The sequence below is a fragment of the Haemaphysalis longicornis genome, unplaced genomic scaffold (assembly GCF_048455015.1).
Source record: "Haemaphysalis longicornis isolate Haplotype H1 unplaced genomic scaffold, Haemaphysalis longicornis Haplotype H1 scaffold_7, whole genome shotgun sequence".
NCBI classification, from domain to species: Eukaryota; Metazoa; Arthropoda; class Arachnida; order Ixodida; family Ixodidae; genus Haemaphysalis; species Haemaphysalis longicornis.
In genome coordinates this window covers 164,057,875-164,079,149 of record NW_027526422.1, presented here as the reverse complement: position 1 = coordinate 164,079,149, position 21,275 = coordinate 164,057,875, and the positions used below count along the sequence as shown (strand labels likewise).

Sequence of the window (21,275 nt, the reverse complement as noted above, 5' to 3'; positions counted from 1 at the left end):
AAGTAGTAGCGTGCTCGTGAAAGTAGCAGTGTGCTAAAAATGAGTACGAAGGCAGAATTGTAGAATTGAAGGATAGCGTTTCATGTTTCATTTGTGCCATCGTTTGGCGGCACGCACTTGAGAAAAGCCAACGTGCGCAATCGGCCCCTCCAGAAAAAAAAAACGCTTCTCGTGGTCGGATTTCAAGATGTGTTCCTCGCGTTATGAAGCTGACGTCTACCAAATTGCACCATTCCGACATCGCCAATGTAGTTTGGATTTAGGACTTCAACTCTCACTGAGGTTGTGTGGGAGAAAGGTTCGAGTTTCAACCATCTATCTTTTACGGCGTCTTGCAAAACAAAGAAATTAGAATGAGCTTTTTGAACAATTTAATCACCGCACTGCGAAGCTGGTAATTGCGACTCCTGCGTGCCTTCTAGAGATTTTTGGGTCTGGTGCTGACCAAATGGCAGGTAGGGCTTGAAGACCGACAGGAAAGAAGGAAGACCTGAGTAGCCTGGTGGGTCGGTCAACTTGAACGTATTCAATTCTGCTCCCGCAACGACGAAATCCAAATTTCCTCTGCGTTCAGCATAGGCAACATGATTTCTATAACCTGGCGCGTCATCTTGGGTGGACCTCCGGCCGGGAAAAAGACGTTGGGGCAGCTTGGCGGAACCAGGATCATCTGTTCAAGTAAAAACAAGGAACCAAAACTTCTAATTGTAGTGGATGAAAAGTCATCTGTTCCATTACAGCAGATTACGATCAGGCAAAATGGATTTGTTAATTCAGGGTTAAAACCCTCTGAAGCATTGAGTGCACGCGCGTGAAAGAAACCGAGTACCAGGGGCATTAGGCCACGAAAGGACAGGGAACGTCACGTTCTCAGCAAAGGCGCCATGGTTACGTGTTTGTGACATACTTGTCCAGCCATACAGAAAAAAAAATACTTACGAGTTTTGGCATGGCGGCTAGCGCACGCTTTGCTAGCGCCATCGGTTGCCGGGACGCGACTGCGCATGTGCTCATTCGTTCCGGTGACGCGTGCCCCCCGACGGCGGGCCCACACATTTACTCCAGTGATGGGCGGACCGCCTGCCATTGCCGAGGCACACATGAGCAGGTGGGTCGGGATACCCGCCGCCGCTAGCGTATCGTGCGTTAGCCGCTATGCTATGCTATCCTAACTATCTGCTATCGTAGCAGGTCACGCGTTGGTACGAGGATCGACGCTAAGAGTAAAAGCGGAAATGGGATGGTCACCGCGGTGTCGATGACGCAGAAGAAGATAGAAGAAAGTGGTCGTTATGGCTGGGGGAAGGGAAGATAGCGTCCAGTAATTACCTGGCGTGAAACCATCACTTTTGCAGGTCGAAGAGAATAAAGTAAATATAGGCGCCGTGCAGTGAACAGAGGGCGACACTGAGCCGCGACACCCAGCGCCGTCATCGGGGAATAAGAAAAACACTGGGTCGGCCACCGCTCGCCAGCGTGCTCGGGTTTCGGTTGCGCTCCTGCTTGGCGGCACCGGGTCAAATGTAGTATAGGCAATTCTTAAGTTTCATATTAATTAAAACATACTACAGTAATTCCACCGCACCGGGCTAGGAATAGACTGAAGGACTGAACTGTTGACTACGTGTACGGAGGAGAAGGGCAAGCGACATTGACTTTGCATGCATAGCCAGAACGCGGGTGGAGCCTTTTGTGCGCACGTTTTCACAGTTAATTTGTGTTTCCACTAGAAAGCACAAATTAATTAGCTGTTCACAGCATTGGGAAGAAGCCGTTTTGTTCGCATACTTGAAATCGGACAGCCGTGGTTTCTCGAGTACGGTGCCCGTCTCACAGGATCGATTGTTTGGGTGTAGTGCGGTGTGTACGCTGCGCTACGTGCTAGTAGCATTGAGTTCAAAGCAAATATAATTACCTTAAATACGCGGGCTCCAGTGTGGATCATGCGTGTGGGAATCATAGAGAACTGCGCACCAAATGGCGGAGATTTTCGATTGATTGTGCGGTTCAACTCGCCGACACCAGACAGGCGATGAGGCGCGCCGTAGTGGAGGGATCGGGATTAGTTTTGACCCCCTGGGCATCTTTCACGTGGCCAGAATCTCGAACACGCGGGCGTTTTCGCTTTTCGCCTCTATCGGAAAAGCGGCCGCTGCGGCCAGGAAATGAACCTGACGACGATTTTCAATTTCACGGCTTGAATTATTGCCAAACATTCCCAGAATGCGTCTTGCTCCTCGCCCCTGACAGTTCGTTTCCGATGGTGCCAGTTCGTCCCACCCCGAGAACACGGAGCGAGCACGTATCCTTGCTCTGTGCACGAAGTCAATTATCGCCTCAGGAGCGAAAGCCTACAACCTCTGTGCCTTCCGTCTCCTTTTCCGTGAATACATTCACAATGTACACGGGTTTCGCAGCAAGACTACCTCTTCCTTTTTACGGGGTAAGCAGGGCCTCCAAATAATAGAATCATCATAAACTCCGTTCATTTTTTATTGTTCTCTGAAGTTGCTGCTGTGAGCCCCGTTAAAACGAAAGCTGAGTGTTACGCGCCGCATGAATTTTCATTATAAACGCAGCGGAAGACACATGCACAAAGCAGAAAAACCAACCTTCGTGCAAATACTGCCAATGCGCGCGGTATTCGCTATATTCGCTAAGAGGGGAAATGTATTGTAAGCTCACGACTATTAACAGCTGGAAACCGATATACTTTACTTTGACAGCAGCATGTAATCTGCTTGTTAGTCATCGCCATTGTATTTTCTAAAAATTTCACGGAATTGTGCCGCCTGTGAGGCTGTGACCAGCCTTCCCAACTCGGACAATTCAGGCCAGCGAAGGCAGTAGCTTTCCTTCTGGGCTTTGTTTCTTTTTAAAGCCTCTCGGTCGATAACACTCCATCCTGTCGCCGTTGCAGCGTATTCCGCAAACTTGAGCCACTTAAGCGCACCTAACCACTTGATAGACGTCTTTGCAAGGGCGCATGCACAGTGCCTAAAAGCAGACGGCCGGCCAGGACGGTGCGGCTCGGCCTACCCAGTGTTGCGCGGAGGCGCGGTAGATGGCGCTACGCCCGCTCGGCAAATTTGACTGCACGGAGCCTATAAGGAAAATATACCTAGTGTGAAAGAAATTAGAAACAGGGAAGCGAGCTTGCTGAAGCTAAATAATTTAAGTGATCTCGGTGGGAAATATTTCTGCTGTTGTAATGATGGAGCAACGGGTGCTGCAGAAGCAGCGTATCGATCGATCACAATTTATTATAAAAAATAGCCACAATCGACGCTGTGAACGTGGTTGGAAAGAAAACCTGGAAACGACGCCCACAGCAATTGACCACGCAACGTCACTTGAATTCAAACGGATGGCTCTACGAAGAGTGAAATGAGAGATTCAGCCGGCCGTTACCTGGAATTCGGGGGGAGGGGCGCCATCCCGAACGCAGCGTCGGGCATAATCGGGATAAAGCGACGGGTGCCGCCGCTGTAGCCCGGTCGTGCGTAGGCGAAACGAAAACCTAGCCATCCTGATGTGGTAGTTGGGGGCTGGACCACCGCGTGTTAAAAGCGCAGACAACGAAACAATTCTGCGTGTGAGCCTAGTGATTCCCATGTATCGATTAAACTAGCTAGTTTAATCAGTTGGATAATTTCTAGAAAGGCGAGGGAACATTAATGACCGCTATTTATCAGAACCAGCCGCTCCTTTCGCCTTTTGTAACACTTCTTAAAACACAGCCGAAATGAAATTAACCAATTTACAAAACGGAGCCCGATTCGTCGCATGCAGTGCCCAAAAGGCAGCGTTTCTTTAGGCGCCAGATATCGCTATGAGGTCTGTACATTTTAACGCGATAGCGTTATTAGGCCTATTTTTCTATTCCCCCGAGGCTCGTAGCCGTCCGCTATCAGCCGTGCTCATCAGGCATCTTCGGAAATACGTCAACGCTGCCTCCTGGAAGCTAGAAATGAGGCAGCCAAATTCGATGGCTCCGCTGACCCTGTTTTTTGGCGCTACGGCAACATAAGTTAGGATAGGAGGACAATGATACAACGTCAGATACGGAAGAAAGGACCCGCGTTTTCACCAGGCGCCTTGCCTGTGCGGTGAAGTTGGTTGTGTGCCCAATCGGTGGTAGCACGCTCGGCAGACACAGTCTCCAGCCATGCCCGCAAGTTGCGCCACCACACCAAAGCGTGTTTCCACCAAAAGATAAAAAATATAATTTTCCGGTGCCTCATGCACCGAAGATACCTGTGGGCTGCGATTCATGACGTAGGGAAGTCTCCGGAAGAATTTTGACCACTTTAGGCTCTTTAACGCGCGCCGAAATCTCGACACAATGGCGTTTTTCTGCTTAAATCAGAAAGCGGCCGCCGCAGCCGGGAATTGCGCCAGCGTCCTCGGGCTCCGCAGCGTAACGCCTTACCCACTGAGCCACGGCGCTGTGTTTTCTATCGGGGATCATGCGGGCACCAATAGTTGGCGACCTAACCAAACCAGATGACAAAGAATTAACGCTGGTCTCTGAGCAATAAAAAAAGCATAGAATATAAGCCGAGCATAGCAAAATAAAGCTCACTATAGAGCGACTAATCACAAATATTCAAAACACTTTTCAATATTTCCAAGGTTATGTCTCCGCGTCCAGCTCGGTTTCGTAAACAACAGATGTTGCCACGCAGCCAAGTTAAACATCCTGCTCCAAATAGGTAAGAATATCCCTCCAGAGAAGAGCCACGTAAGAATGCTCGGCGGGGTTCTACACAAACGAGTTGTTCCGAACTCAGAATTGCCAAAACCAAAAAACTCTAACACATTAATGCCCACAAATAAAATGGTTAACCAAGAGAAGAGCAAAACCGTGAAAAAAGACAATGTAAGACGCGTGCAACCAATGATCATGACGAGAATATTGCAGAGCCTACTGAACCACAAATTTACCCGCTCCAAAGAAAGCGAAAGAAACACCATCACAAGGGCAGCATATAAGCTAGTTATCAACCTCGGAATTTTGACCGTGAGACGAACTAACAAAGGGCGGACCACAAAGGCAACAGAATGCCCTTGTATAAAGGGGTCTATAAGAAGGGGACGGCCATTTAATTGATGGAGGGATAAACTTAAAAGAATGGACACGGGATACGCAGGACAACAGGAGGTGGGTGATAATGACGATGAATAGGACCTCAACTTGGGTTTTCCTACGCATTTCAAGAAATTGGAGAAACCACTCAACCACTCTCCTTGCGCCCAGAAAGCTGATCTAAAAAAAATCGGGAGGGCCATCGTGCCACCTTTGAAAAGAAACCGGCACCGCGCCCCCCCCCCCCCCCCCCCTCCGCCTTTGCAAGAAAACCACTGCGCGCCCTGATAGACATGGCACCTATCCAGTGACTACACATAAAAAATCTCCTCTACCAAAAATATAAATACAATCCATGTCAAACCCGCCGCGGTGGCTCAGTGGCTAAGGCTTAGCGCATCTGAACACGACGACGCGCGTTCGATACCCGACCACGGCGGCCGCTTTTCTAATGTAGGCGACAAGCAAAAACGCCCGTGTGTACGAGATTTTGACACACGCAAAGATGCTAGGTGGTCAAAAATAATCCAGAGCTCTCCACTACGACGCGCGTCATCACCTGCGTTTCGACCACGCGTTAAACCCTACAATCAATCAATCAATCAATCAATCAATCAATCCTATCCAAGAAGGTGCGGTATGAAAGGCTTAAGTATATTCGGTTAAAGTATACAGCCATACCGGGATGTAGGAAAGCACGACGGCCCAATTGTCGTAGTTTACTACTCTGAGAAACCTTTTTGACTGCATGACCCTACAACATGCAGGAACAAAGAATTTGAAGTTGTCGCACTCCTCTGGGCAATACGAATAGCGGAAGTATCAAAGAGAAGTATGACATCATTCCCGGCTCACAAATGACATTATACAGTTTTGTGGAGGCAGAATACCGGCGCTTCGGCAAGATATCCCCATAATGCAGAAAGTTACAATGTCACCTGTACAGCGGATTCCAATGGTCTGGAACCGAACTCCGAACTATACAAGAAGCACACGAACTCACATACACTCTAAGAAATCAGAAGATTCCAGCAGTCACTGTATAGCGTTGGCGCACTCCCCTCGAAAGCTGCGGGAAGTTGGATGCAATGGGGGGAAGGCCGCTAGGGGGCCAGCGGGCGCGGCGTGTGTCACGTCGACTCCGTAAAATGATAAATTTCTCTAGCGGAACTAAGCAAATTTTGGCCTGAAACTGGTGTGAGTTCACTCCGGAAGTGACGAGGATCCTGTGGATACCAAATCAAGCCCGTGAGTGAACTTTTTAAGACTTTATTCCATCTTCCGCGGTCGACCACGCCGAACGCCTAGCCAGAGTCCTTCAATGCTTTACTGGTCACGAAACTTCGGCGCTCGCTTCATATAGGGACCGCGCGCGCCACTAGAGGCGCCACCGCCGCACGAAGGTCATCCAGCCGCCGCGCGTGCGGCGTATTGGCCAGCTCTTGGCGTGCAAACGCTTGCTGCTTTTGGTGTCTGCGCGCTGATTGTGTTTTTTTTAGTAGTTAGCGATGAATAGTCCAGTTATTGTGTTTATCACCTGCCTTCAATGGGGTTTTATTTTTCGAAGTAAGTTACCGTAGACTTCGGCCGCGAACGGCAACGGCTTCTGTGTGCTCTGGCACAAGCGCTGTGCCGTCGTGTTTACGGATATTTAAATCTATATTGCTTCTATTCTTAAAGCAAAGTTGTAAATACCACACATACGGTAGCTGTGTAGTCACGGACTGCTGCGGGCCTATCGATAATACAATAAAAAAACTGAAAGAAACGAAGTACGCGTCGTTCAGACTACGCTTAATGAAGCCGTTGATTGCTCTGGAATGCACAGAACGCTAAAAGAGATAGCCCAATAGTATTCTCGTTTCGATGAGTGGGTACATACTTAGAACATCTAAAAACGCTGCAGAAACGAGAAGTGTCAAAACACGAAGAGATATATGTTACTCCATGTGTCTTTCTGCTTCCACACTTTGCAATCCTCGCAAAAACAGGAAGCGAAAAAATAACAATGAAACTGTATTTATCACACGCAACAAAAAATTTCAATGTTACGAAGGGAGACAAAAGAGCGTGGTCCAGCGTACAAAAATTTATTTTTTCGCGCTGCGGTGGAGCACACGGAGGAAGCAGAATATTGCCACGTAGCAAGAACGACGCAAAGCTTTTCTGAACGCAGCGAGCTAGCGATCTCCTGCACTATAAAAGACTAGAATGAAACACAAACGTCTAAGAAGCAGTCCGCAGTGTGACGTGAACAGATGAACGTCGATAAAGTGAGTTGCGCGGCGTTTGCTATGCATATTACTCTTGGAACGTTATTAATTTCAGATCCATGAAAATAGGATCGAGAACATTGTCGAAAAAACAAAAAAACCTCCGTCGCATGCCCCCGCGCGAGGGACACGAGTAAATGCAGAGCATTGGGTGTGGTCACGTGGCGTAGGTTGTGGTAGTTGGCGGTGGTAGTTGTAGTTGTTGTTGTCGTACGGGTGCGTCGACGGCGCTTGAAGGCCAAGTACGACGAAATGCACGAGGCGTTGGAGCACGGGTAGTTTGCATGGCCAACCTGCGCGCCTTCGACGTGCGGTCCGGGGAGGAGTACTCGGAGATTCTGCTGCCTGGCGCGTCGCGTCCGTGCGTGCTTCACGCGAGGACCCCCGCCGAGAAGCGCGTGAACGCGTTCAACCCGTGGATCGGAAGGGTTCTCGACTCCAACATGGACCTGCAGATCATCCTCGACCACTACGCGTGCGCGGCGTACGTCGTGGACTACGTCAACAATGCCGACCGCGGCATCTCGTTCTCGTAACGCGGGGTCCGCCGCTCGCCGCTGACGTTTCGAAGCCGTGTCTCGCTCTCGATTCGATGGATCCGCAGCTCGACGCTGACGACTGGAGGCAACCTCTCGTTATCGACGCTCGGGATCGGCCGCTCGACGCTGACGCTTCGCCCTGGAAGACCAACTAACGAGGAATTCCAGTGGCCCCCTGGAATGAGGAGGCCTTAGCCAAAAGGGCAAATAAAATTTTCTCTCTCTCTCTTCGCCGCTGCCTTAGCGCGCGCAGTAGAGGGAGAGGAGGTAGCACCTGTTGCTGCAACGCCTCTTTCAGCGCCGGAGCACGCGCATGCGCGCCCGCACCTGTTGTTGAGAGCGGGCAACGCCGAGGGACGACGGGTGACAGTGCGAGTTAAAGAAATGCTCTGCATGTAAAATCAAGCTAGCGACAAGGTGGCACCCTTTCCATATCAAACAATATTGCCCGACGGGACGTACGACAAAAAGAGCAAGCGGGCGCTCCGGTTGAAACGCCAGATAAGAAACCGGAATCGGCCACGCGGGGTTACAAAACAAACAAAACGAACCCTAAGGGATAATTAGCGGAAATATGAAAAGTAAAAGCACAAGGATGTCCCAAAGCTTTTTTACACGCGAGCCTGAGCGCAAGGTAACACAAGTTTGCCAACAGGTAATGAAGCACCGCTACAACCTGACTGATATGACAAAAATCCGGCTTTAAGTTAGCCTTGTACAATTCTAGGCCCACGATGCTCTCAAAAGGGTACATTGCTTTTTCCATTCTCACACACAGTGCATTTCCACACACTGTCGCACACTTATAATCGAAGCTGAAATCTCCCGTTGCTTGCCTTGGAATGGTGCCCCTCCATTTCTCACACAGCTGCCCGTCGCTCGGTCAACAGAACAAGAAACATTTTCTGTGGTATCGTTGTACAAGGAACGACATCCTGGGACGCAACACATGTTCGGCATCGTCGTTGCACTACTTAAGTCGCATCACAAGAGCAGGATATGCACGTTACATTTTTTTCCCGCACAAAACAAACACAACTCGCCGCGTCTCCGCCGTTCGAGCCAGCGCAACGCAGCCCGAGGAGTGACCTCAGTGAGAGGGTGGCGCCACCGCGCGGCGGCCAAACGCAGCATATGAAGCTCTCCCATTGAGTTACGGAGCAGTTTCGTGACCAGTAAAGCATTGAAGGACTCTGGCCTAGCTAAGCCTACGTTAGGCCTGGCAGCCCAGCAGCCCGGGCGGCAGCCGCCAGCCTCGGCGGCAGCTCGCGGTCGCCATCATGGTGATGGAAGTGATAGTCAACGGCACGGACATCGATCCGGCGGAGCTGAAAAAGTCGAATTGGGTAACGAAAGTGACCAAGAAAGTCAAGGAGCTCCAACAACAGGGGCAGCGAGAAAGTCAAGCTGGTGTTTCGGGCGCGGCCGTAACAGCTGCGGTCGGAATGGAGCGAAATGCGAAAGTGTTTTTCACAAACGTGACCGCAAAACAAGAACATAAGGTGAAGCTAACCGGCAAGCAGCTGGCAGAAAAATCGATCGCGTCGAACCTTCCGAGGCTACCGCACGCGGATTACAAAGTGATTATACGACCCAAGGAAGGGCTCGCACTCACCAAGCTTTCGCTACCCGTTATCGGGGGGCTACTGAGACTCTCAGCCGCCATAGAGTGGAAAAAAGGACAAGAAGAAGACCGGGTCGTGATGAACGACAAGCAGGGGACGATAACCTACAGCACACCTAAAGAAGAAGACGCCGTCAAAATGCTTGCGTTGAGACGGCTGCAAGTCGAAGGCAAGGAGTTTGAAGTTCTGACCTACATGGCTGCACCCGACAACTGCGGCAGAGGAGTGGTACATGGACTAGACCCAAGGCTGGCCGAAGAAGAGCTGGAGACTGCCTTTTCCCACCCCGCAAACCCCCCTATCATTGGGGTGCGAAGAATGAGAAACTCCGCCTCGGTGATCATCACCTTCGCCGGCCCCCAAGTCCCCAGGTGGATGCTCTGCTTCGGGGCGCCCATGAAATGCTACCTCTGCAGAAAAAGGTACGAGGTGTGCTTCAAGTGCGGCGACATCGGCCACCGGTCGGACGTCTGCAACAACCCTACGGAAACGTGCAAAGGATGCGGTGAACCATCGCCGACGAACGAACATCGATGCGAACCTAAATGCAAGTTGTGTGGCAAAGAGCACATGACGGGGGACAAGAGATGCAAAGCCCTTTTCCGAACTCCCTATATCGTCAAGAAAAGACAGTGGGAGCGCAAGCTCGAAGCGGAAGCGCGGAAGCAAGAAGAAGAGGAGAAAAAGAAGAAACTCGGCACCCGCAGCTCGCCACGCGCAAGCAGAAAGGACCAAAACCAGGACCGCTCGAGGAGCAAGTCCAGGCAACGCAGCAGGTCGAGGAACCGATCGGAATCCTTCCCTCGCCTGCCACCGTTGAGGACTGAAACATCAAACACCAAGGACTCACGTGACAGTGGCAGTGTTCGTGCAACCTCGGGATATCCGGCAACAATCGCACCAAAGGTAGGTTGGGTGGGTAGGGCCGCCCAGGATGCAAATGCGGAAATCTTAAATGCCCTTAAGGAGCAGAATAGGATCCTGATGGAACAAAATGCTGAACTAAAGAAGCAGTTAGACGAACTTAAGCCAGATTTGATTAAAAAACCAGAGCAGGAGGCAACACCGGCTGTGGCAGTCAGTCCTCCTCCCTTCAAGAAAGTTAAATCCAGGCAGAATGAAGAGGGCGTCAAATACGAGAATAGGATAACGTACCTAGAAGCGGAATGCAACTCGATAAAGGGCATGCTAGAGTCGATACTTGAACAAGTAAAATCGCTGGGTAGCGCTATGGAACAGATGAAAGGTGAAATCCAATTCAGGGACAAACAAATTCAATGGCTATACGGGGAAGCTCAGTCAAAGCAAACGACACGACCTCAGGATGACACCAAAATGCAGCAATAACACGATCTGGCAATGGAATTGTAGGGGCTTCATCAACAAACGTGCGGTCTTACAGGCATTTCTCGATGGAAGCGATCGCCCGGAGGTCATTGCAGTTCAGGAATGCGGAAAAAATTCAAAATTGGCGGGATATAAATCCTACCCGGGCATTGGAAACGATACTCAGGTAGTCACTTTTGTCAAGAGAAATGTAACGGCAATGCATCATGAGACGGGAAACACCGAAATCGACCACTCGCTGGTGGAGCTCATACCGCGCAAACGTGCGCAAAGGAATCTATACGTACTAAATATCTACAGTTCACCCAAGCAAAGAAAATGTGATTTCGGGGACCTGTTTCTCAAAGTAAAAAGCCTAGCCCAGGGCGACCCTCTGCTGGTAGTGGGGGACTTCAATGCTCCACACCCAGCCTGGGGTTACAAACACACTCTAGCTAAAGGTAGGGCCTTATGGGAGAAAGTTCAACATCACAACCTGGTGCTGATTACAGACCCCATGCATCCGGCGAGGCAGGGAAACAGCGTGTCAGCAGACACGACGCCAGATCTGACCCTCACGCACGGCGGTATCGAGGCCACGTGGTGTAATACCAGGGAAGACCTAGGCAGTGATCACAAGATCATAGAGATCGTGGTTAGCAACGGACCCCTAGTTCCGAAGAAGCGCAAGCACAGAGTAACTAACTGGGACGCCTTCAGGAATATAGGTACAGATAACGAACCGATAGAAGATATTGGGGCATGGAGTAGGAAGATAATCGATGCCACCCAAACGGCCACAGACGAGCTGGAGGTGGACGAGGTGCTTGAGATAGTCGACAGCCACCTCATCGGCCTCTGGAGGAAAAAGAGAGACATAGAGGAGAAAATCCGAAACAAAAGGTGGGATAGGAACCTCCGTAAGAGGATAGCCATCCTAAACAAACAGATCGAGGAATACTCGCTAGAGCTGACCAAACAAAATTGGGGAAATATATGCGACCAAATGAACAGAGAACTCAGCAGCGCGAAAACGTGGAAATTACTCCGGCACCTGCTTGACCCGGATAAGACTAGATCAGAAGCGCAACAGCAACTTCAGAGACTCGTTTACAAATTCGACGGCTCCTCGAAAGAGCTACTAGACGAGGTCCGCAATCGCTACCTAAGTCCACCCACTCGCGAAACTCTGCCCGACTACACAGGTTCCGCGAATGAGGCCCTGGATGCCCCCCTAACGGTAGCGGAGGTTAGAGCCGAAATTAACCGTCTCAGGACCAAAACGGCTGCGGGCCCGGACCGAGTCAGTAACAAAATGCTAAGAAACCTAAACGACGAGTCCATCTGCAACTTAACTAATTATATGCAGAGATGTTGGGATAGAGGAGAGATACCTCCGCAATGGAAAGAGGCTAATTTAGCCCTCATTCCAAAACCAGGAAAGAAGCTCGGACTCGAAAACCTCAGGCCAATCTCCATCACGTCATGTGTAGGAAAACTGATGGAACACGTCATCCAAAATAGACTCAGCAGGTACCTTGAGGACAAAGAGCTCTATCCAGACACCATGATCGGCTTCAGGGCCAAATTTTCCGTCTGCGACGTGATGCTACAGATTAAAGAGGAAATCATAGAGAAAGTTACCCAAGACACCAGAGTTATCGTTGGCCTAGACGTCGCTAAGGCTTTTGATAATGTAAAGCATACCGCAATCCTGAACAACCTGAGCTCACTAAACGTAGGTGTAAAAACATATAACTACGTGAGGGATTTTCTCTCTAACCGGACAGCGACCATAAAGCTAGGGGGAGCATCCCTCGAAAACATACAACTCGGAAATCGGGGAACGCCGCAGGGGTCGGTCTTATCCCCTACCCTTTTCAACATCGCCATGATAGGGCTCCCCGAGAGACTAAATAAGATAGAGGACCTACATTACACCATATACGCGGACGACCTCACGTTATGGGTCAACCATGGCAGCGATGGGCACATTGAGGAAGTCCTCCAAAAGGCCATATGCGAGGTCGAAAAATATCTAGAGCCAATAGGGCTAAAATGCTCTGCGGAAAAATCGGAGGCACTGTTCATTGTTCCAAACAATTTTAGGAAGGCCTCTCGAAACGATTATGACATAATGCTGAGAGCCGGCGGAAGACCGATACCCGCGGTAGAACGCATCAGGGTACTCGGACTTTACGTCCAGGCAAATGGCAAAAACACAGAGACAATTAGGAAACTAGAAAACAGTATAGAGCAAATCTGTAGAATGTTAAAACGCATATCTAACAAACACGGTGGGATGAAGGAAGCAAACCTCCTCAGGCTGTTTCAGACCTTTGGCGTTAGCCGCATTCTGTTTGTTGCCCCGTTCCTGAAACTCACCAAGGCAGAGAAAAGCAAGTTAGACATTATCATAAGAAAAGGTATCAAAAGTGCATTGGGTCTTCCCCCGAACACCTCGACGGCCAAGATACTCAGCCTAGGCGTCTCGAACACCATAGACGAGCTCATCGAGGCGACCAAGGCGTCACAGCAACAACGACTGCTAGGCAGCAGAACAGGTCGGAAAATACTAGAACGACTGGGTTACAAATCCAGAGAAATTGCTAAGGACATGAAGGACCTCCCTAAGAATGTTAGAGAAAAGCTAACAATATCGCCCCTGCCCAGGAACATGAATCCGGCATATCACGAGGGCAGACGTAGGAGCAGGGCCATCACCCTGCAAATCAGATACGGAGGCAGGCCGGACGTCCTATACACCGACGCCGCAGAACACATAGGAAAGAAAGCTTACACGGCAGTGGCAGTAACGGAAGACGGCGTCCCGCACTCGTGCTGCACAATACTTAGTTGCGACACGCAAGATGCTGAGGAGGCTGCCATCGCGCTGGAGCTTACTAAGCCAGGAACGAGGGTGATAGTTAGCGACTCTAAGTCAGCCATTAGAAATTACGACCGAGGCAGGATTTCCAACGCTGCCTGGAAAATTCTCGCAAATGCGGAAGTGACAGCGGAACAGGTAACGCTTATTTGGGCTCCAGCTCATCGGGGTCTCATCGGGAACGAAAAGGCGCATGCGGCCGCCCGAGGTCTTACTTTCCGGACGATCGCCGAGGATGCCCTAGACCCGTTTGTACAACCATCCCCGAGGGTAGAGGAACTGGGAAATTTTCACGAAATTACCCAACATTAAAGACTAGCGCGTAAGGTACTTCCCCCGGCTAATCCACAGCTTAGCAGGAAAGAAGAGGTCTACTGGAGGAAATTACAAACCGGGGTCTTCGCAAACCCTTTATTATACAGCAAATGGCACCCCAAAGTATACGACTCTAGATGCAAGAACTGTAACGGCGTCGCGGACCTCGTCCACATGGCGTGGACGTGTCCCTCTTACAACAAACCTCATAGAAATACTGCATCCTGGGAGGTCCTGCTACTCAGCCTGACCTCAAGCACTCAGCGAAAAGTCATCGGTCTCGCCTTAGAAGCCGCCGTGTCCCAAGGGATCCCGGCCGACTGATGGGGGGGCACTGAGCTTACTCTGTGCCTTTGACTGGTGCAAATAAAGTTTCTTATGTATATATGGATGCAATGTTCGCTCCCCACGTTGGGGAAGAGCAAAACTGTCCGCGTACTCTTGTCGTGTGGGGCAGAGTGCAGCCACAGTTCCGCTCCCGCACCAGTGAAGAGCAAATCTGCGCATCGTCTCCCTCTCACCTGTACGAAGAGTAAAATTTGAATGTCATTATTGTTCTGTGCGGAAGTACGCATGGAGATGCACTACTACCATTTACGCACACCAGTACATCAGGGATATATTTTTTGCATACGTATATATTATATAATGCAGTTGGGTAAAATGCGTCTGATTACTTCCTCGGCGCATTATAAATGAGCAAGCATATGAATTCGCGCAAGGATTGCACGCAGACTTCAGTGACGTGAATGGAACAAGCCTAACAGGACCAAAAAAATGCATGTCTCTATTTGTGTTTTTTTTTTGTTTTTCCTCGGTCATGACTTCGTTATCGACATTTAGAAAGTTTGCAGACCATGCATCATAAAAGGGTCGCACCACGAAGGAAAGAATACTGCGTGCCCATTTCAGCAGAGCTGCCGGCAAATGCGCGCGGCACCGTGCATGTCCAACATGCATGTGTGCGTAAGGACCCGAATTCATGGAGCGAATATGCGACGAAAAGAACGAACAACGCCCGGCAGCGCGTGCCCGGCGGCGGAAAAAACGTCATCCTCCGGTTTCATTAACAACTAAGTTTCCTTTTACAGCCTCTTTCCGGAAATGAGTATATTGAAGTCCCCACGTTTTTAACCGATTTAGCCCTGGCCAATCCCCTCTTGTGGGTACGTGCCAAAAAATTTGAGGACATCATCATCATCATCATCATCATCATCGTCATCCTCCGCCGATCTAGCATGGGTCAAAAAAGTTCGTCGGTGGCCGAGGGGCGGCAAGCGGCAAACCGAAGGAACCAATCTACGGGCCGCTGCAGACGGCCGCTTTAGAAGAGTTTGATAGACGTGCGCTTGTCCCGCGCCTAGTCAAGCAAAAAAAAAAAAAAACAGATTGTAAATCTGAAGTCGATTGAGGAAAATAGAGTTGCAAGAAGTGAAGTGCGCGCTCTTCTGATAGCTCAAGCTTCAAGCGCAACACGGTCCCGACCCAACTAACGTGGCTTGTGTCACCTAGATAGGCATGTCCGATAGCTTTTTTTAGGCTAAATAAACGAAATCCGGCTACATAACTTGTATTAGCAGCAACATGGGGAACGTCTGCAAGATCGGCATGTAAAGAACAGGCGATATTTCTGCGAGGGAATGTCAAATACAGCAAAACTGAAGCAGCCAGTTGTATGTGTTAAGAGCCAGGCTTGTCACTCCCTATTTTGCACTTAAGCGCCTTCTTGTGAGGTGGAGTGGAGGTAGAACGCCGGTTCCATGATCTTAGAGTTGCTGGTTCGAAGCTCCCCAGGGACACTTTTTCTTTTCGTTATTTACTGCATTTAGCGCTTTTGGCAACTGAAACGCTTATTTTAGGCGAAGAAACGCCCCGAGTAACGCTCAATCGTGAAACCACGTGCCACCCAAGCGGGAAGCTCCTTGATTGGGTCTGTTTACTAAACAGCGACGTTGAATATGGGCATGGAGTTAGCCATACTGAGATCACCCCAGCGGCAACGCGGAGGTGGACGCCGTGTCTTCGTAGTTCAGCCCGACCACGGAGGAAAGTAAAGCAGATCCCGACGAACTTACGGCGTCCCGCCACGGCGGATTTTCCGCCACGCGAACTTCGTCGTGAAGGTTCGCTCCACGTATTGTAGCCCTAAAGGGACACTGAATTTATTTGTAAACATTGCGGGATTACTATCGCAACATGTAGCCCGGAGTCCATAGGACATATTTTGACCATACTGAGTGCGTTTACGCGAATTTGTTTAGTAGAAAAATCCATTCAAAAATGCTGTGCTCCTCTCTGCATCCTCGCCAAATTTCTGTGGCGTTTTCGTGTGACGTCAGCAGGAAGTGACTTGGCTTGACAGCACTACTGCATGGCTCGCCGACCTTCCGACAGAGTCGGTCGGCCCAGCGTTTAGTCTGCCGGCCACCGACGGGTCGTCGCGATTCGTTCGCTCAGTTGAATCTAAGCCACAACACGTTTGTGAATGGAAGAATATGCCTTTCCTTGGTTTGTTAGTTTGTACAATGGGTCAAGCTCCAAGTGCAGGTCGCTCCACACAAGCGCTGAACAAGCGCACATGCGACGCTTCGCGGACTGGCGCGCTAGTAGGAAAATCTAAGGCCACTTGAAGGTGGGAGAAGAGTCAGCGAAGTCAATATAGGTACTAAGGAACTAAAATCAACTGAAACTTTTACCGTACAGCGTAAAACTAGGGTGCCGGGAGCACTTTATTTTTGCACCAGGTGAACAAGCACAGCGGTCAGCAGCACGACCACACACCTGCAAACGAAACAATGCAATTGCTAGAAGTGAGATATTGTGGAAATCGGGGGGATGCTTACTTCACGAGCGCTATACAACAAATAGTCACCTAAGCTGCTTGAATTGATTATAGGGTTTAACGCGCCGACGCAACACAGGTGATGAGGCGCGCCGTAGTGGAGGGCTCCGGATTATTTTTGACCAACTTTTGTCCAACGTGCGCCGAAATCTCGTACACACGGGAACTTTTGCTTTTCGGCTTCATGAGAAAAGCAGCTGCCGCCGCCGGGAATTGAGCCCGCGACCTCGTGCTCATCAGCGCAACGCCTTTGCCACTGAGCCACCGCGGCGGGGCCTAAGCTGCTTGAAATGCTAAAACTAACTAGAAGGTGTAAACTGGTTATACATGAGATACCTTATATTTTCAGCACCCGGAGGTCGTACCTCGTGGCCGAGTGGTCTGGAGCGCTAGGTGTGTTGTTTTGCAAGTCGTAAGTTCGAATCCCCCAAGGTATATTCTTATCTTAAAAATGATTTTTTTCGCTTTCGGCTGATGTTTTCTATTCTGAGTTCCCCATTTTTGGGCCGTAACGTTCACTGTTCCGTGCACGAGCGAGTACGCAGAACGCGGGCGAACTGACACTGACGGGCTTGCGAGTTCTCTTTGGCGTGCTGTTGCCATAAGCACCAACTGCTAGCTTGAAGTGAGCACAGGCCAAAATCAGCAGACCCTTAGCCTGGTGCGAACACGGTTTTTACGATACAGGGATGAGTGAGGCAAGCTACAAATATGGGGGAACAGAGCATGGAATTTAAACGTCTGCCGTGACGCGGAGGGCGTACAACCATTGCGTAGGCCTCGGCTAGTGATTGCTACGATTCTAAGCCGTCCTGGGAGGCTTATCTTAGGCATTTTACATCTGAAAACATGGCAGAAGCGCAGTATGACGATTATTAAGATATCGAGAATGCCAACGTAACGTTAACGTCAGATGTCAAGCGTGTTGCTTTACAGAACCAAAAAAGGAACTTGTTTAATGCTAACCTTGGGCATCGTCTAATCATGGTGCACCTCCTCCCGATGTCACAGCCTTTAGTTGGTGCGGCCGTGGCAGACCCCGCAGGGTAGTTTTTCTTCTTTCGGGCTTTATAAAATAATTACCCACCTATTGACCCGATAAACAATGAAAAGTGTGTTAATTTGAGGCAGTTTACGCAATGCAAGCAAAAAGTGGATCTCGACAAATTCAGTTCAGTGTCCCTTTAGGACACCGTCGGCGATCGCGACGATTTGTCACGTCAACAGTGAAAACGGACACAGGCGGTGTACCCGCCAAGACCTTGCGGTCGACTGACTGATCGCGCCAGACCGTGAGGTCCGACCAGCGCGGAATACACGGCTGCGATTTGTAAACAATATGCTACGAATGAAATGGACTTTGAAACAGACGCGTCATGCAACATAAGAAGTTAGTCCTGCACTTATCGTCATGCTTGCTTCGACACAGTACGACGCGTGCTCGCTAACTGCTTGCATGTGTGTGCGTCAGCGGTAGATCCCGAAACCGCGAGCAAGCCGTATATTTGTTGGTTTGTGCACGCGTGCGTTCGTGAACTAGTTTTTCTTCCGGACGGACACCACGGCGGCGGCACAGAGGCCGATACCGGAACATTGTGCACTGTGTTGCTAGCGATGCGCGCGCAATTGACCGAAGGGCATGCATTCGCGGCTTTCGCGGGCTTCGCGCCTTAAGCTTGGGATCTTTCGCTGCTATGACGACCTTGGATTTATCTACCGTACGAAGAAACGCTGGCGTGAAGTAGAGGTAAGCCATTGTTTAACCTCGCTTTTTTGTCTTATGTATTTAACGAAGCAGAGTTGCTTGTGTTTGTGACTCATTTTGAACGATGCGTAGATTTCAAGGGCGGCTTTTTTACCCATGTGAAACAAAGAGTTGTTATAACTTTGGTGAGGAATTTATTGATTCATTGTGAGGTTTTACAAGCCGACGCTAAAGAGTTGATGAGGCGTGCCGTAGTGGAGGGTTCCGGATTAATTTTGACCTCCTGGAGATCTTTAACGTGCGTCGAAATCTGATATACATTGGTGTTTTCGCTTTTCGCGTCGATCAGAAAAGTGGCCGCCGCGACCAGGAATCAAACCCGTGTCCTTGGGCTTCTGCTGCGAAAAGCTCTAAAACTGAAAGAACACTATGACCGAATGAACGAAGGAAACAATTGTTGTAGTGAACTAGCAATGCAATCGCTGGGACTTTATCACCCTCCTACGCACAAGAAAGGCAAATCGGAAAGCTTTGTTGCGATATCCGCCTAGCGGAAATATAAAAGATATGCTTAAAAATCGTTCAAGATGCTCAAAACGTCATTAGTATACTGGCTACAGGCATAATAGCTACACGCTTGACGGGAGTTCTTCTATCCACAATGATGAAAGTTCACACCCCACCAACACAAGAACAAAATGGTTAGGAATGGAACGGAGCCGCCGACAAAATCCACGGAAACTCGCATTCCGTGCTAATCTTTGACAACGAGTGCCACACTTCCTTTCCCCCAAAGTATTAGGAACGTCTCGTCATCTAGCGTCTAGGAACACAATCGTTCCTTGCGTCACACTGGGATCTGAATGCTGATTAACCGCAAAACCTGCGCAGAAAACAATCTACACATATCATTTACGCGTGCGGCGAACTGGACAAGTTGGTGAATGTTCATGGTGAAAATAGCGCGTCATAGACGAAGACAGAGAAGGGAAAACGCCAAGACGGCGCTGACTCGCAACCGAAGATTTTAATGAAGAAAAACAGCCATAATTTTAGTTTAAATCACTGAAAACACAAACAAGAAAGAAAAGAGATGAAGCTAGTAAAACTGACTACTACGCTCAGCGATACACACAGCTATTATGCGCAAGCAAGATATGCAAGCTCTCTTTTAGAAAGAGCGAGAGAGGGACCACTTATACATTTTTGGAGCTGATTGGCCATTGCACTCGCGAGATTATTGAGGCGCATTTGCAACTGAACGTCAGCGGCGGTTGACGAGCGGGAGAGGGACCGTTCCTACGAGACTACTGCGCCCATACCGGCAATTCTGGTAACATGGTCGCACCAATGGTTAACATACGACCTACACCGGATATACACAACGGTTAGGCGTACACTGTTAAGAGTGGCGCACACATCGAGCAGTATATCAAGAAGACCCCGCACGTACGTTTTACGGGGCGTTTCTAGCCCTAAGGCTAATTAGCGAGCAACGTGTGTGCAGTTCTGTGTGCATCCGGATCCGAATATCTCTCGTACACGTACCTTCCGGCTCATCTCGCTTCCGTTTGTGCGGGGTCGTCCCGCTTACGGATGTTGCAGTCTCGTCGACTTGCACATTTGCCGTCCTGTGGTCACTGCTTCCACATCCAACCAAGTCTGCGGCCTGGCAGTGTAGGTAGTCGTGAAAACCAGTCGGGAACCGTGAGCATTTGCGCACAAAGTTCTGCAGGAGCAGGCGTTGGCCAATGCTTCCGTCACTTCTGCCCTGACGCAGCTTGTCGATCTTCATCTTGGCGGAGGAAAGGGCTTCGCTGATGTCCACAGGCATGGCGATAACGGTGGCGCTACATGAGCAGCCGAGGTAAAGTTTTACTTCACTTGCGCCACTCTGGACGAGAGTGAGCGCGCACGTCCACACTGTCCGTGCTTGTGAGAATGTAGTGCACTAACACGTCCGGCACAAGGGCAAGCAGATACAGTGGTGAGATCACTCAGGGTGAACACCGGAGGGCGTGGCCGCTCGTCCTATCAGATCAGCCTATGGTGCCCCACCCGAACCATCACGCATGCGCTGTGTATGCCGAGTGAAACTATGCTTTCAGCGCGCGCGAATCGCTTCATTGGAACGTCTGCTCGTCGTTTGCTATATTGCGTCTCGGCTGTAATGGTATCTTGCTTTGATCCGCGATTCCTATATTCTTGCATGAAAACGCCCAAATGTAAAATTGCAAACAAAGATAGTTTTCTCCCGTAAACTGAATTAAGGTCCTAGCGCCTGAGCCACCTTCAAATGACCAACTTATTCCTGATAAACATTGTGAGCATGCGCGTCTTCAGTTTCTCTGGCAATATGATTTCAGGCGTCTAACAACTGGGAGTCTGTCACAGCGTGTTGCGTTTGTTGGCATATCATTTCATCCGCAGATAACGGGTTCAAAGTGTGTCCACCGTATGGGACAGTAACAAAGTTCAGCCGTATTGGTACAGCGTGCCAGATTGCTGCAGATGGTCATGGTACGAGTACCGGAGGATTTACGACACGAGATTTTTTGGCTCGCAAAGAGAGGGTATTCGCGACGGTATATTGGTACTTTTGTAGAGAGGCCTTTTAAAACTGTGAACCGAATAATTCAAGTCCTTGAGTACGAACTTCGCTACCGCGATGTAC

General features: G+C 49.8%; 1 long non-coding RNA gene across 1 annotated transcript; it reads right to left on the bottom strand.

Annotated features, from left to right (window-relative positions):
* Positions 1 to 354: 354 nt before the first annotated feature.
* Positions 355 to 20,911, bottom strand: LOC144147181 (uncharacterized). The gene is made up of 2 exons (XR_013317846.1): positions 20,150 to 20,911; positions 355 to 670 (listed from the first exon to the last, which is right to left on the bottom strand). It is a non-coding gene; the product is annotated as an uncharacterized LOC144147181 (long non-coding RNA).
* Positions 20,912 to 21,275: the final 364 nt, after the last annotated feature.